At 47.4% G+C, this 12,282-nt stretch overlaps 1 protein-coding gene across 2 annotated transcripts in view; it reads right to left on the bottom strand.

Moving 5' to 3' along the window:
- ELOVL1 (ELOVL fatty acid elongase 1) overlaps positions 1–12,282 on the bottom strand; it is a 92,471-nt gene that overhangs the window by 51,927 nt on the left and 28,262 nt on the right. Inside the window, exon 1 of one of the 2 annotated variants that reach the window (XM_063939332.1) lies at positions 100–715. The exons of the other annotated variant lie outside the window; for it this stretch is intronic. The gene's annotated coding sequence lies outside the window, so the exon portion shown is untranslated. Of the gene's footprint in view, positions 1–99; positions 716–12,282 lie in introns of those variants that run through there. 2 annotated transcript variants of the gene reach the window in all.

The raw sequence follows: 12,282 nt of genomic DNA on the forward strand, positions 1-12,282 counted from the left end.
AGGCACCAGGGGAATTCCAATGTGCCCCAGGCCAGGTGACTTGGACTTGGCAAGCCCTTGAGATGCCATCTTGGGCTCCCCCATGAAGCAACTTCTTACCTGGTGTTGTGAAGAGGAATCCTGCCACTCCAGAGCCTGACAGAGAGAGAGGGAGAGGAGAAAGGAAGGAGAGAGAGAGGGAGATCTGGGTAACCACACCCCTGTGTGACTCAACTTCACTCCGCAAACACCAGACATCCGAGTCCCAGCCTGCTGCTGCTGCTGGTAAGAGAGGGAGGGCTCAGATCTGGGCCTGCAGAACAGGCAGAGCAGCGGCAGCAGCACACACACACACCCTTCCTACACCACACCCTCCCTGGCTGCTGCAGCTGTGGGAGACCCAGCTTTACGCCTCAAGCCATCTGACAGGTCTTCCTGTACTGCTGGAGGACTACAAGTCGCAGCCAACCCTGCCAGCGCAAATGCTGGGACTTGTAGTGCAGCAGGGGGCTCCAGCCTGCTGTGCCTTCTATTAATAAGTGCAGTTTGAGCATAATGAGCTGGTGCTAAGGAACAGTCACCCTCCGTGATGTGAAAGAGGCAACAAGTGGCGCAGTGGGGGGAATCAGGTGTGCACAGGAGAATTGCTGGGATGCTCTTTTTAGAACATAAACTTCTCTCCCAGGAGGAGGCTGGTGAGCACCCCCCCCCCAGGGATGTGCCAAGTGCTGCTAACAGGGAGACCCAGGGGGGCAGGGATGTGCCAAGTGCTGCTAACAGGGAGAATCTGCTAAGAGCTGTAAATGGACTGGTCATTAATACATCTCTGATCACCTGCTCCTGCCATGTATAGTGTTGTTATTGAAAATCATTTACCCAGTGCAACATTTTTCATGTATGTTCTATACCAGGGCCATACTGTTATTAGCCTCTTCACGGGAGGAACATTTTTGCAATGTTTGGATAAAATAATAATTAAAAATAAATGAATAATAATTATATATATATATATATATATATACATACACACACATATACACACACACACACTAAATATTAGGTGTGGATCATTGGGTCGACCCTACCTAGGTAGACAGTCATTAGGTCGACCACTATTGGTCGACAGTGACTAGGTTGACACCTGAAATAGGTCAACACGGAAAAGGCCATCTTGGAAAAAGGTTGACATGCGTTTTTGAATTTTTTGGGGGGTGTCGTTTTCTTCGTAAAGTGACCAGGAACCCCAATTAGTGCATTGTGTACCCCCGCATGGATTGCCATGCTTTGGGGAACATGCCTCGTTCTGCTACCGCAGCGATTGGCACAGGTTACTATTCCCCATCGTAGTCCATGTAGATCGTAAAGTATGAAAAAGTTAGAATTTTTTTTAAAACTCATGTCGACATTTTCATGTGTCAACCTACTGACCACGTCGACCTAATGGCCCAACCTTCAGTGGTCGACTTAGTGACTGTCGACATACAGACCGGATACCCTAAATATCACCATCAAATAACATTGTACCCCGCTGGCATTTTAATGCAAGTACAAATAAGAGTGAATTAGCATGTCTGCACCGTGTTACCAGCAGCAGATAGAGGTCAGTGGAGATCACTGTAGGCTTTCACAATGTGCTTAACTTGTGCAAAATGGAATAAGATGCTTTCAGTATGGCACAAATGCAACATACCTGAACAATGGGCTCTAGTTAAAGCCATGTGTCGTACTACCATTAATAATGCATGTAAAATGATATTGATGCCAGCAGGTACAGACCCTTAGAACACATTGCAATGTAGCATCACTTGACATTCATACATGGGCCATTCAATAAATATATGATTCTGTTTAATGCATCGTTTTGTTTCTCAAACGTTCCCAATGTTTATATGCCATAAACAAAGTTGCATCAAAAACATGGATCATTTTATTCTAACCAGTCTAAAATACTTTATAGGATTACGCCCAAAAGGTTTTTTACAGTAGCACGAAAACGGTAGGTTCTAAAATGAATAAAACATAAAAGTACTAGTGAAAGCAAATACAACATCACGTGTTTAAGGTATTTTATTTATTATTCCGTATTTCTCCAAGGGATACATGTATTGTGAACGTGTAACCCAGAATAGCATGTTGTTTAAATGCTCCTGGGGCCCAGTTATTTCTACATCATGTAATGAGTGACTGAGGAAGTACTAAGTACAGAAAATAAAATGACTATGGGATGCATGTAATTATCTAAGGAAGAGTCATCGCTTACCGCTACATGTCAATTATTAGTCTGACTGAATGTACCATAGTTATGTATTTATTTTATGCATTAACCGTTACTTATATAGCGCTCACATATTCTGCAGCACTTTATAGAGCTATTTGGTCACTCGCATCTACATGGAAGCCAAGCATCCTGCCAGTATGTTTTTTTGGACTGGGGGAGGGAAGTCAGAGTGTCTTAAGGAAGCACATGGAGAACATACAAACACCACACAGATATGGCCTCGGTGGGAATTGAACCCAAGATCTCAGTACTCTGAATCAACCAACTAATTATTGTACCACAATGTTGTTCGTCAAAAGGTTGACACCATAATGATGACACTTGCAAAATGTCGGCATTAAAATGCCGAACAAAGACATTTTAGGGTTAGGCTTCAAACTGGGTGTAGACGTTATGTATCGCTCTACATTTTATCAGTGTTGACATTTGGTTGTTGGCATTTTAATTTTAGCCTGTCGACATTTTGTACCTGTCGACATCATGTTGTCTATAGAAGGACTTTTGACATTGTGAATGTTTACTTAACATGCTACACCATGTTGTACACACTGTGAGAACAATGCTTTGCCGTGCTTTGGCGTAGTAACCCCGAGTTACAGGCGTGTGTATGCACGGCAAAGGTTAATTATTCGGTGTTTACGCTGCCTGGCGTCCCCAGCCCACTCTCCAAAAAGAAGATAGGAAGTCTTCAATACCTGCAGCCCATCCCTCATAACAGGGAACATTCCACAGTCACAGAGTGACAAGCACCACAAATACCTCTCTCTCCTGCCCCCTCCCCTGTGTCAGTGTAAGTGGGCTGCAGCTCTCACACCCTCCAAGTGTGTTAAAGGTCTAGTGCGGAACATTCCTGGTATCCTAGGGGATGGGGCAGACAGCCAAGACAAGGGTTAAGGTGTGTTGTACATGAAGGGGGGGAGGGAGGTTAAAGGTATGTGCCTGTCTGTGATGGGTGGGAGAGAATGAGAGAGCTGTGTCTGTAAATGTGTGTGTGTGGACCAGGGGAGGAATGTATGAGAATGACAGTGTAGGGAAGAGACATCTGATCACTATACAGGCAGTCCCATTGTTCTGAGGACAAGGAAATGTAACACTGCTCCATTATATAGATGTAATGCCATATTCGGAGATCTAAAGAACAGTAACCAGTCTGTGTGCATGGATACAGCACAGAATATAGGACATTAAGAATATGAGACTGCACACACCACACTACTTACAGCCAGCAGTGCCTGTCCTTACTGACACCGCACCACAACCCTCTATATGACTCTCCAGCAGGCCCTGATGTTGGCTATACTACTCATACACTGGGGGCCCAGATCTAGCTTCATGTAACCACTATCTGCTACGTCCCTGATGCTGGTGCCACAAGAGCCTTCACTGAAGCTTGTGACGCACCGCAGGGCACTTCAGCAGGGTTCTCAAAGCTGAATGATTTCCTATGTACTGGCTGCGCAGGCCCAGCTCTCTATACGTTACTTTCATCTCTGCAGTATACCTGTGCCAAAATACCAATCAGAACATGATGCCCGGTCTCTGGACTACCTACTTCACGCCTGCCAGATTGCTAGATGGAAAGACTGGACGTCCAGGAGACAAATCTTCAAAAGAAAAAAGCAAAGTTGTAGCAGTAATTACTTTTCCTTATTAGCCTTCTATGTGTGCTAATGCATTTTGAGGCTTCTCTAAAGAATGCAGGGGAATAAAAAATCCTTTTCTCTTAGTCCATAGAGGATGCTGGGGTACACATTAGTACCATGGGGTATAGACGGATCCCTTGGGAGTCATGGGCACTTTAAGAGTTTAATAGTGTGGGCTGGCTCCTCCCTCTATGCCCCTCCTACCAGACTCAGTCTAGAAACTATGCCCGAGGATACGGACATACTTCGAGAGAAGGAAACACACAGACAGTGGTGAGATTCATACCAGCTCACACATAACAACAGAAAGCCAAGCTAACCAGCTTGAAACAATTCAGCAATGGCTGAACAACAGTACTTAACCAAGTAACAATGCAGTACTTAACCAAGTAACAAATGCAGGAAAACATAGCGCTGGGCGGGCGCCCAGCATCCTCTACGGACTACGAGAAAAGGATTTAACGGTAGGTAATTAAAATACTATTTTCTCTTACGTCCTAGAGGATGCTGGGGTCCACATTAGTACCATGGGGATGTACCAAAGTTCCCAGTATGGGAGGGAGAGCGCGGAGGCTCCTGCAGAACTGATTAACCAAATTGTAGGCCCTCAGAGGCCAAAGTATTGAACTTGTAGAACTTAGCAAACGTGTTCGACCCTGACCAAGTAGCTGCTCGGCAAAGCTGTAAAGCAGAGACACCCCGGGCAGCCGCTCAGGAAGAACCCACTTTACGAGCAGAGTGGGCCTTAACAGATTTTGGACACGGCAAGCCTGCCGTAGAATAAGCATGCTGGATAGTAAACCTGATCCAGCGAGAAATCGTCTGCTTAGAAGCAGGACACCCAACCTTGGGGTACATTTACTAAGATTGGAGTTCTATTTAAGATGGGATGTTGCCCATGGCAACCAATCAGATTCCAGATATTATCTCCTAGAAGGTGCTAGATAAATGAGAAGTAGAATCTGATTGGTTGCTATGGGCAACATCCCATCTAAAATAGAACTCCCATCTTAGTAAATTTACCCCCTTGTTGGGATCATGAAGGACAAACAGAGCGTCCGACTTTCTGTGACGAGAAGTTCTCTTCACATAAATCTTCAAAGCCCTCACAACATCCAAGGACTTTGAGGCAATTGAGGAGTTAGTAGCCACTGGCACCACAATAGGTTAATTGATATGAAAAGCCGACACAACCTTTGGAAGAGACTGCTGACGCGTCCTGAGCTCAGCTCTATCTTCATGAAAAATCAAGTAGGGGCTCTTGCAGGACAATGCCCCCAATTCTGACACTCACCTAGCAGATGCCAATGCCAATAGTGTGACCGCCTTCCAAGTAAGAAACTTAACATCAACCTCCTGTAAAGGCTCGAACAAATCCGACTGCAGGAACTGCAGCACCACATTAAGATCCCAAGGTGCGGTAGGAGGCACAAAGGGAGGCTGGAACTGCAGAACCCCTTTCAAAAAAGTCTGAACCTCAGGGAGGGCAGCCAATTGTTTCTGGAAAAAAATGGTCAAGGTCGAAATCTGGACTTTTATGGAGCCCAAGCGCAGGCCCACATCCACACCTGCTTGCAGAAAGAGAGGAAACCGCCCTAGTTGAAACTCCACCGTAGGAAACCTCTTGGATTCACACCAAGACACGTACTTTTTAAAAATTCGATGGTAATGTTTAGACGTTTATCCTTTCCTAACCTGTATCAGGGTAGGAATAACCTTGTTCGGAATGCTCTTCAACCTCCATGCCGTCAAACCTGGCGTTCAACCTCCATGCCGTCAAACGTAGCCGTGGTAAGTCTTGATAAGCGAACGGCCCCTGTTGCAGAAGGTCCTCGCGAAGAGGAAGAGGCCTCGGATCTTCAAGCAGTAACTCCAGAAGATCCGTGTACCAAGCCCTTCTTGACCATTTGTCCAGGAGATCCAGTTGGAAGGACCGTGCATGAAATCTTCTGTACTGTAGAGCCTTGTAGGATGAACCGACACCCGGGCTGGCTTCAAGACATCCCGGACCATTGTTTGTATCACCAACACTTTCTCCACCGGCAGAAACACCCTCTGCACTTCCGTGTCGAGGATCATCCCCAGGAAGGACAGTCTCCTTGTCGGCTCCAAATGCGACTTTGGAAGATTCAGGATCCATCCATGATCCTAGAGTAGTTCAGTTGAGAGGGGTGGTATTCAGTATGCCGAATGTCAGGATCCCGGCGCCGGAATCCCGACACCCGGCATACCGACAGCTATTCTCCCTCGTGGGGGTCCACGACCCACCTGGAGGGAGAATAAAATAGTGGGGCGCGCGTAGCGCACCACCGTGCCCGCAGCGTGGCGAGCTCAGCGAGCCCGCAAGGGGCTCCTTTGCGCTCGCCCCACTGTCGGTATGCAGGCGGTCGGGCTCCCGGCGCCGGTATGCTGGTCGTCGGGAGCCCGAGCGCCGGCATACCTTACTACACCCGTTGAGAGAGCAATGCTCTGTAACAGCTTCTCCCTGGAAGACGCTTTTATCAGCAGATCGTCCAGATAAAGAATTATGTTCACACCCTGCTTGCGGAGAATCAGCATCATCTCCGCCATGATCTTGGTGAACACCCTCGGTGCCATGGAGAGGCCAAACGGCAGTGCCTGGAACTGATAGTGACAGTCCAGCAGCGCAAATCTTAGATAAGCCTGGTGAGGCGGCCAGATTGGAATGTGAAGGTATGCATCCTTGATATCTAGGGATACTAGAAATTCCCCCTCCTCCAGACCTGAGATCACCGCTCTCAGAGACTCCATCGTGAATATGAATTCCCTCAAATAGGGGTTCAATGACTTTAGGTTCAATATTGGCCTGACCGAACCGTCCGGTTTCAGCACCACAAACAGGTTTGAGTAATAACCCTTCTTTGTTAGGTGAGGTGGACTGCAACAATGACATTTGCTTTTACCAATTTTTGAATGGCTTCCTGTTGGATAGCACTTTCTGTCAGCGACGCTGGTAAGCCTGATTTGAAAAATCTGTGAGGTGGGAGTTCTTGAAACTCCAGTCTGTACCCCTGGGCAAGAATATCTTGTACCCAGGGGTCCAGGCATGATGACGCCCAGATGTGACTGAAATTTTTTTAGTCTTGCTCCCACCTGCCCGATCTCCAGGCTGGGAGGTTCACCGTCATGCTGAGGATTTTGAGGAAGCAGAACCAGGTTTCTGTTCCTGGGAACCTGTTGGTGCAGATTTTCTGGATTTCCCCCGACCTCCTCTAAAGAAAGTGGAAGGGGGTTTGGAATTTTTAACTTTTGCTGTATGAAAGGACTACATTGTAGACGTAGGATAATATTTCCTAGTCGGCGGTGTTGCTGGGGGAAGAAAAGTTGACTTACCCGCAGTTGCCATGGAGATCCACGCATCTAATGCTTCCCCAAACAGAGCCTGACCTGTGAAGGGTAGGTTCTCCACACTTTTCTTGGATTCAGCATCCGCAGACCATTGGCGCAGCCAGAGACCCCTGCGTGCCGAGACAGCCATGGAAGAATCCCTTGCATTAAGATGGCCAAGGTCCTTCATGGCCTCCACCATGAAACCTGCAGAATCCTGTATGTGACGTAAACACAATTCAATGTCCCTTCTATCCATAGAATCTAATTCCTCTAGTAATGTGCCTGACCACTTTACTATGGCTTTAGAAATCTACGCACAAGCAATAGTGGGTCTTAAAGCTACGCCAGTCTCAATCTTGCGGTCAGCCGGCTCGTTTAAAGCGGTGGACCCAGGGACAGGTGAAACCACCTTTTTAGACAACCTAGATACAGAAGCGTCTACTACAGGCGGGTTTTCACACTTTTTCCTGTCCTCCTCAGGAAAAGGAAAAGCAATGAAAACCCTTTTTGGGATCTGGAAGTTTTTCTCCGGGTTTTCCCAGGATTTTTCAAACAATGCGTTTCATTCCTTAGACCAGGGGTGGGGAACCTTTTTTCTACCGAGGGCCATTTGGATATTTATAAAATCCTTCAGCGGCCATACAAAAATTCTCAACTTAAAAAATTACGCCCCTCACAGTGCCAGGTATACAGATGTCCCCACAGTGCCAGGTATACAGATGCCACCACAGTGCCAGGAATACAAATGCCCCTCACAGTGCCAGGTATACAAATGCCCCTCACAGTGCCAGGTATACAGATGTCCCCACAGTGGCAGGTATACAGATGCCCCCCACAGTGCCAGGTATACAGATGCCCCCACAGTGCCAGGTATACAGATGCCCCCACAGTGCCAGGTATACAGATTCCCCCACAGTGCCAGGTATACAAATGTCCCCACAGTGCCAGGTATACAGATGCCCCCACAGTGCCAGGTATACAGATGTCCCCACAGTGCCAGGTATACAAATGCCCCCCCCCCCCCCGCGCTGCTTACCGCTGCTAGCTGCTCCTTTCGGCAGCGTTTCTCGTGTGTCAGGACACGGAGGAGAGCGCGGCTATGTTGGGCGGCAGCGTGTAGGACTTGAAACCAGCCGCCGGTTCGAGAGCCAATCAGAGCTCGCGGACCGGTAGCCGCGGCTCCTGATTGGCTGCCGGTACGTGAGCTCTGATTGGCTCACGAACCGGCGGCTGGTTTCAAGTCCTACACGCCGCCGCGACCCGACATAGCCGCGCTCTCCTCCCTGTCCTGACAGCTGAGACACGCTGCCGCCGGACTGAGCGGCGGCGTGTCTCACTGAGAGAAGCGGGTGGGCTGGAGCAAACGGCTTCGCGGGCCATATGCCGGAGGTTCCCCACCCCTGCCTTAGACGCAGGAAAGGTAAGGGAGGATTTCTTATTGTCTGTAAAATAAGTCTCCTCTACCTGCTCAGGTACCTTATCAGTGATGTGTAAAATGTCCCTAATAGCCTCAGTGTCCTGTCAGCGGAGATAGAGAACCATTAACTTCTAGAGTTGGTTCCTACTTCCCCCCTAAGTCCCACGAAGCAGGTGTACCTAACACTCTTAGAAAAATAATAAAACTAGAAAAACTCCAGGGAGCTACCCTAGCTGTGACCGGCTCCTCCGGGCACATTTTCTAAACTGAGTCTGTTAGGAGGGATATAGAGGGAGGAGCCAGCCCACACTATTAAACTCTTAAAATGCCCATGGCTCACAAGGGACCTGTCTATACCCCATGGTACTAATGTGGACCCCAGCATCCTCTAGGACATAAGAGCAAAAAAAAATACAGACATGTCCTCAGTACACACAATGCAGGATACAACATCTGTATGAGACACCAATTCTGGCCAAGGATACCAAGCGAGAAGAGGGGGTGCACTGAGTACCCAAGCCGCTATTGTTGTGTGGTATTTTTTGTCAACATTCACTATGTCAACTTGAGAATGTAGAATGCAGCACAGTTGGTGTAATGGTTAGCATTACTGCCTCACAGCACTGTGGTCATGGGTTTGATTCCCACCATGGCCTTATATGTGTGGAGTTTGTATATTATCCCTGTGCTTGTGTGGATTTTATCTGGGTATGCCAGTTTCCTCCCACAATCCAAAGCTAAACCGGTAGGTTAATAGGCTCCTGACAAAAAATGTATTCTGGTGTGTAGGTGGATGTGCATAGGCAGACTAGATGGGCCAAGTGGTTCTTATCTGCCCTCAAGTTCTGTTTCTGTATAATGTCAACTTGGTTATTGACCAGGTTAACGAGATGTCTTACAGGGCAGGCAGCTGCTAATGACTCCTGGTGGTGAGTATGCCTAACCCCTAATCCGCCCCCCCTCCCCCCCCCCTACCCGGTGTCTAATCCTACCCTACCCTTTAGCCTCCTAGCCCTAACCTTCTACTAGTGGTCCTTGCAGAATTCCAGCATTTCACATGTCCTCACTGACTACTTCCCCTGCTACAGGTATACCCATGCCCACTCTCATGTACACTTTCTATAGAGAGTCCCCATAAGTGGCCAAATGGCACCCATTACTGGGGCCGAATGATCTGTTGATAGCCTTGATTATGGCTTTTGATGAATTTCTGGTTGTTTGAGAATATATTCTCCCTTAAGGCCCATACACACTGGGCGATTTTGGCCTCAAAATTGTTCATTTTGGCCGTTTTGAGCTATTTTGAGGTCGAAGTCGCCCAGTGTGTATGGCCCAGCGACTGAAGACTGACGATGATGCGCGCTCCCGCATCATCGCCAGCGAGGTGGTCTGTCGGGTGGTTTTACCAGCATGTCTGAAGATGATGGATCATTTTCCAGCCATCATCGCTCAGTGTGTATGGCCGCAAGCAATGATGGCTGGAAGATGACCTTTTTTTTGCGGCCGGCGGACCCGCCCTGCTCTCTCCCCAAGCCCCACCTGCTAGCCGCAGCGGTCCCACCTGCTCCCTCCAGCACAGAGACGCAGCGGCAGCACGGATTACTGTACAAGCAGCGATATCAGTCAGTCAGTACATGAACCTGTTTCCCTCGGTTATATACATTGCTGCATAGGCCAGCAATGTATATACCACTGGCCAGCAATGTTTATGTATTGCTTTTTTATTTTAGCCAGTAATATATACATTGCTGGCACAGGCCAGCAATGTACAGTATATATTACTGGCAGTACTGGCCACCAATGATTACAGTATGTATGCCAGTAATATATACATTGCTCGCAGAGGCCAGCAATGTATATATTGCACCACTGCCCACCAATGATTATTTATGGCAGTAACAGAGGCGTAAATAGGGTTTTCGGAGCCCAGGGCAAAATGAAGAGTGGCGCCCCCTCCCCTATCCGTTTGATAGATAGACAGTGTCTAGTTAGACAGTCAATAGATAGACACCATATATTAGACAGACATTAGGTCGACAGGGTCAAAAGGTCGACAGTGTCAAAAGGTCGACAGGTCAAAAGGTCGACATGAAAATGGTCGACATAAAAAGATAGACAAATGTTTTTTTTAAATGTAACATGTTTTTTTATTATTTCATACTTTATCCATGTCGGCATAGAGTCGGTTATAAACCTTGTGGCGAGCGCAGCGAGCCACCGTGCCCGAAGCGTGGCGAGCGTATGCATTTCTACAATTGGGGGTCCCAGATGACAAAACTATCCACACAAACCACAAAAATGCAAAAAACATGGTGTCTACCTTTTTTCATGTCGACCATTTTCATGTCGACCTTTTGACCCTGTCGACCTTTTAACCTGTCGACCTTTTGACTTGTCGACCTTTTCCATGCCGACCTTTTGACCCTGTCGACCTTTTGACCCTGTCGACCTAATGTCCGTCTAACATATGGTGTCTATCTATTGACTGTCTAACTAGACACTATCTATCTTTCATACCGGAACCGCCCTCCCCCTCCCCCTCCCCCCCCCCCCCCCCAAAAAAAAAATTAGCCATAAAATCAACTATGTGTGCGCGTGCCCCCCCCCCAAAAAAAAGTGGGCGTGGTCATGCATCAGAAGGGGCGTGGTCACATAACAGAAGGGTCTTGGCTACTGAAAATGGGGCGTGCCAACATGACTATCAACTACCCCGTGTCGCCTCTCAGCACACTGTCACCTCCCCATGCGTTGTCTCATAGTAACATAGTATCTAAGGTTGAAAAAAGACAATTTGTCCATCAAGTTCAACCTATTTGTGGTCTCCTACGCAGGATTATTTTGGTCTAAATTTTGTCTGATGCTGATGTCAGCCGTTGTGTTTTATTTCTCTTTTCATAGTAACTATAGTGTGCGACTACGCACCATAACTCTGGATATCCTTATCCATTCGGAATTTATCTAACCCATTCTTAAAGGTGTTGACTGAGTCCGCCATTACAACTCCCTCAGGCAGGGAATTCCAAACACGTATTGTCCTTACTGTGAAAAAACCTTTACGCAGCATTGTGCGGAATCTCCTCTCCTCTAACCTAAGCGAGTGACCACGTGTCCTCTGTGCTGATCTTACCAAAAACAGGTCCCGCGCAAGCTCTGTGTATTGTCCCCTTATATATTTGTGGATGTTGATCATGTCCCCTCTTAGTCTCCTCTTTTCCAGTGTAAACATGCCTAGCCTTGCAAGCCTTTCCTCGTATTCCAGAGTCTCCATGCCCTTAGTTAGTTTGGTCGCCCGCCTCTGAACCTTTTCTAGCTCCAGGATATCCTTTTTGTAGTATCGTGCCCAAAATTGCACACAGTATTCAAGATGTGGCCTCACTAGTGATTTATATAATGGGAGTATAATACTCTCATCCCTTGCATCAATTCCCTGTTTTATGCATGCTAATATCTTATTAGCCTTCTTTGCTGCAATCCTACTTTGGGTACTGCTGCTTAGTTTGCTATCTATGTGAACACCTAAGTCCTTTTCCAGTACAGAATCCCCTATTACCCCATTTAGTATGTAGGTGTAATTTTTGTTCTTGCTACCACAGTGCATTACCTTACACTTGTCT

Source organism: Pseudophryne corroboree, chromosome 9, assembly GCF_028390025.1.
Source record: "Pseudophryne corroboree isolate aPseCor3 chromosome 9, aPseCor3.hap2, whole genome shotgun sequence".
NCBI classification, from domain to species: Eukaryota; Metazoa; Chordata; class Amphibia; order Anura; family Myobatrachidae; genus Pseudophryne; species Pseudophryne corroboree.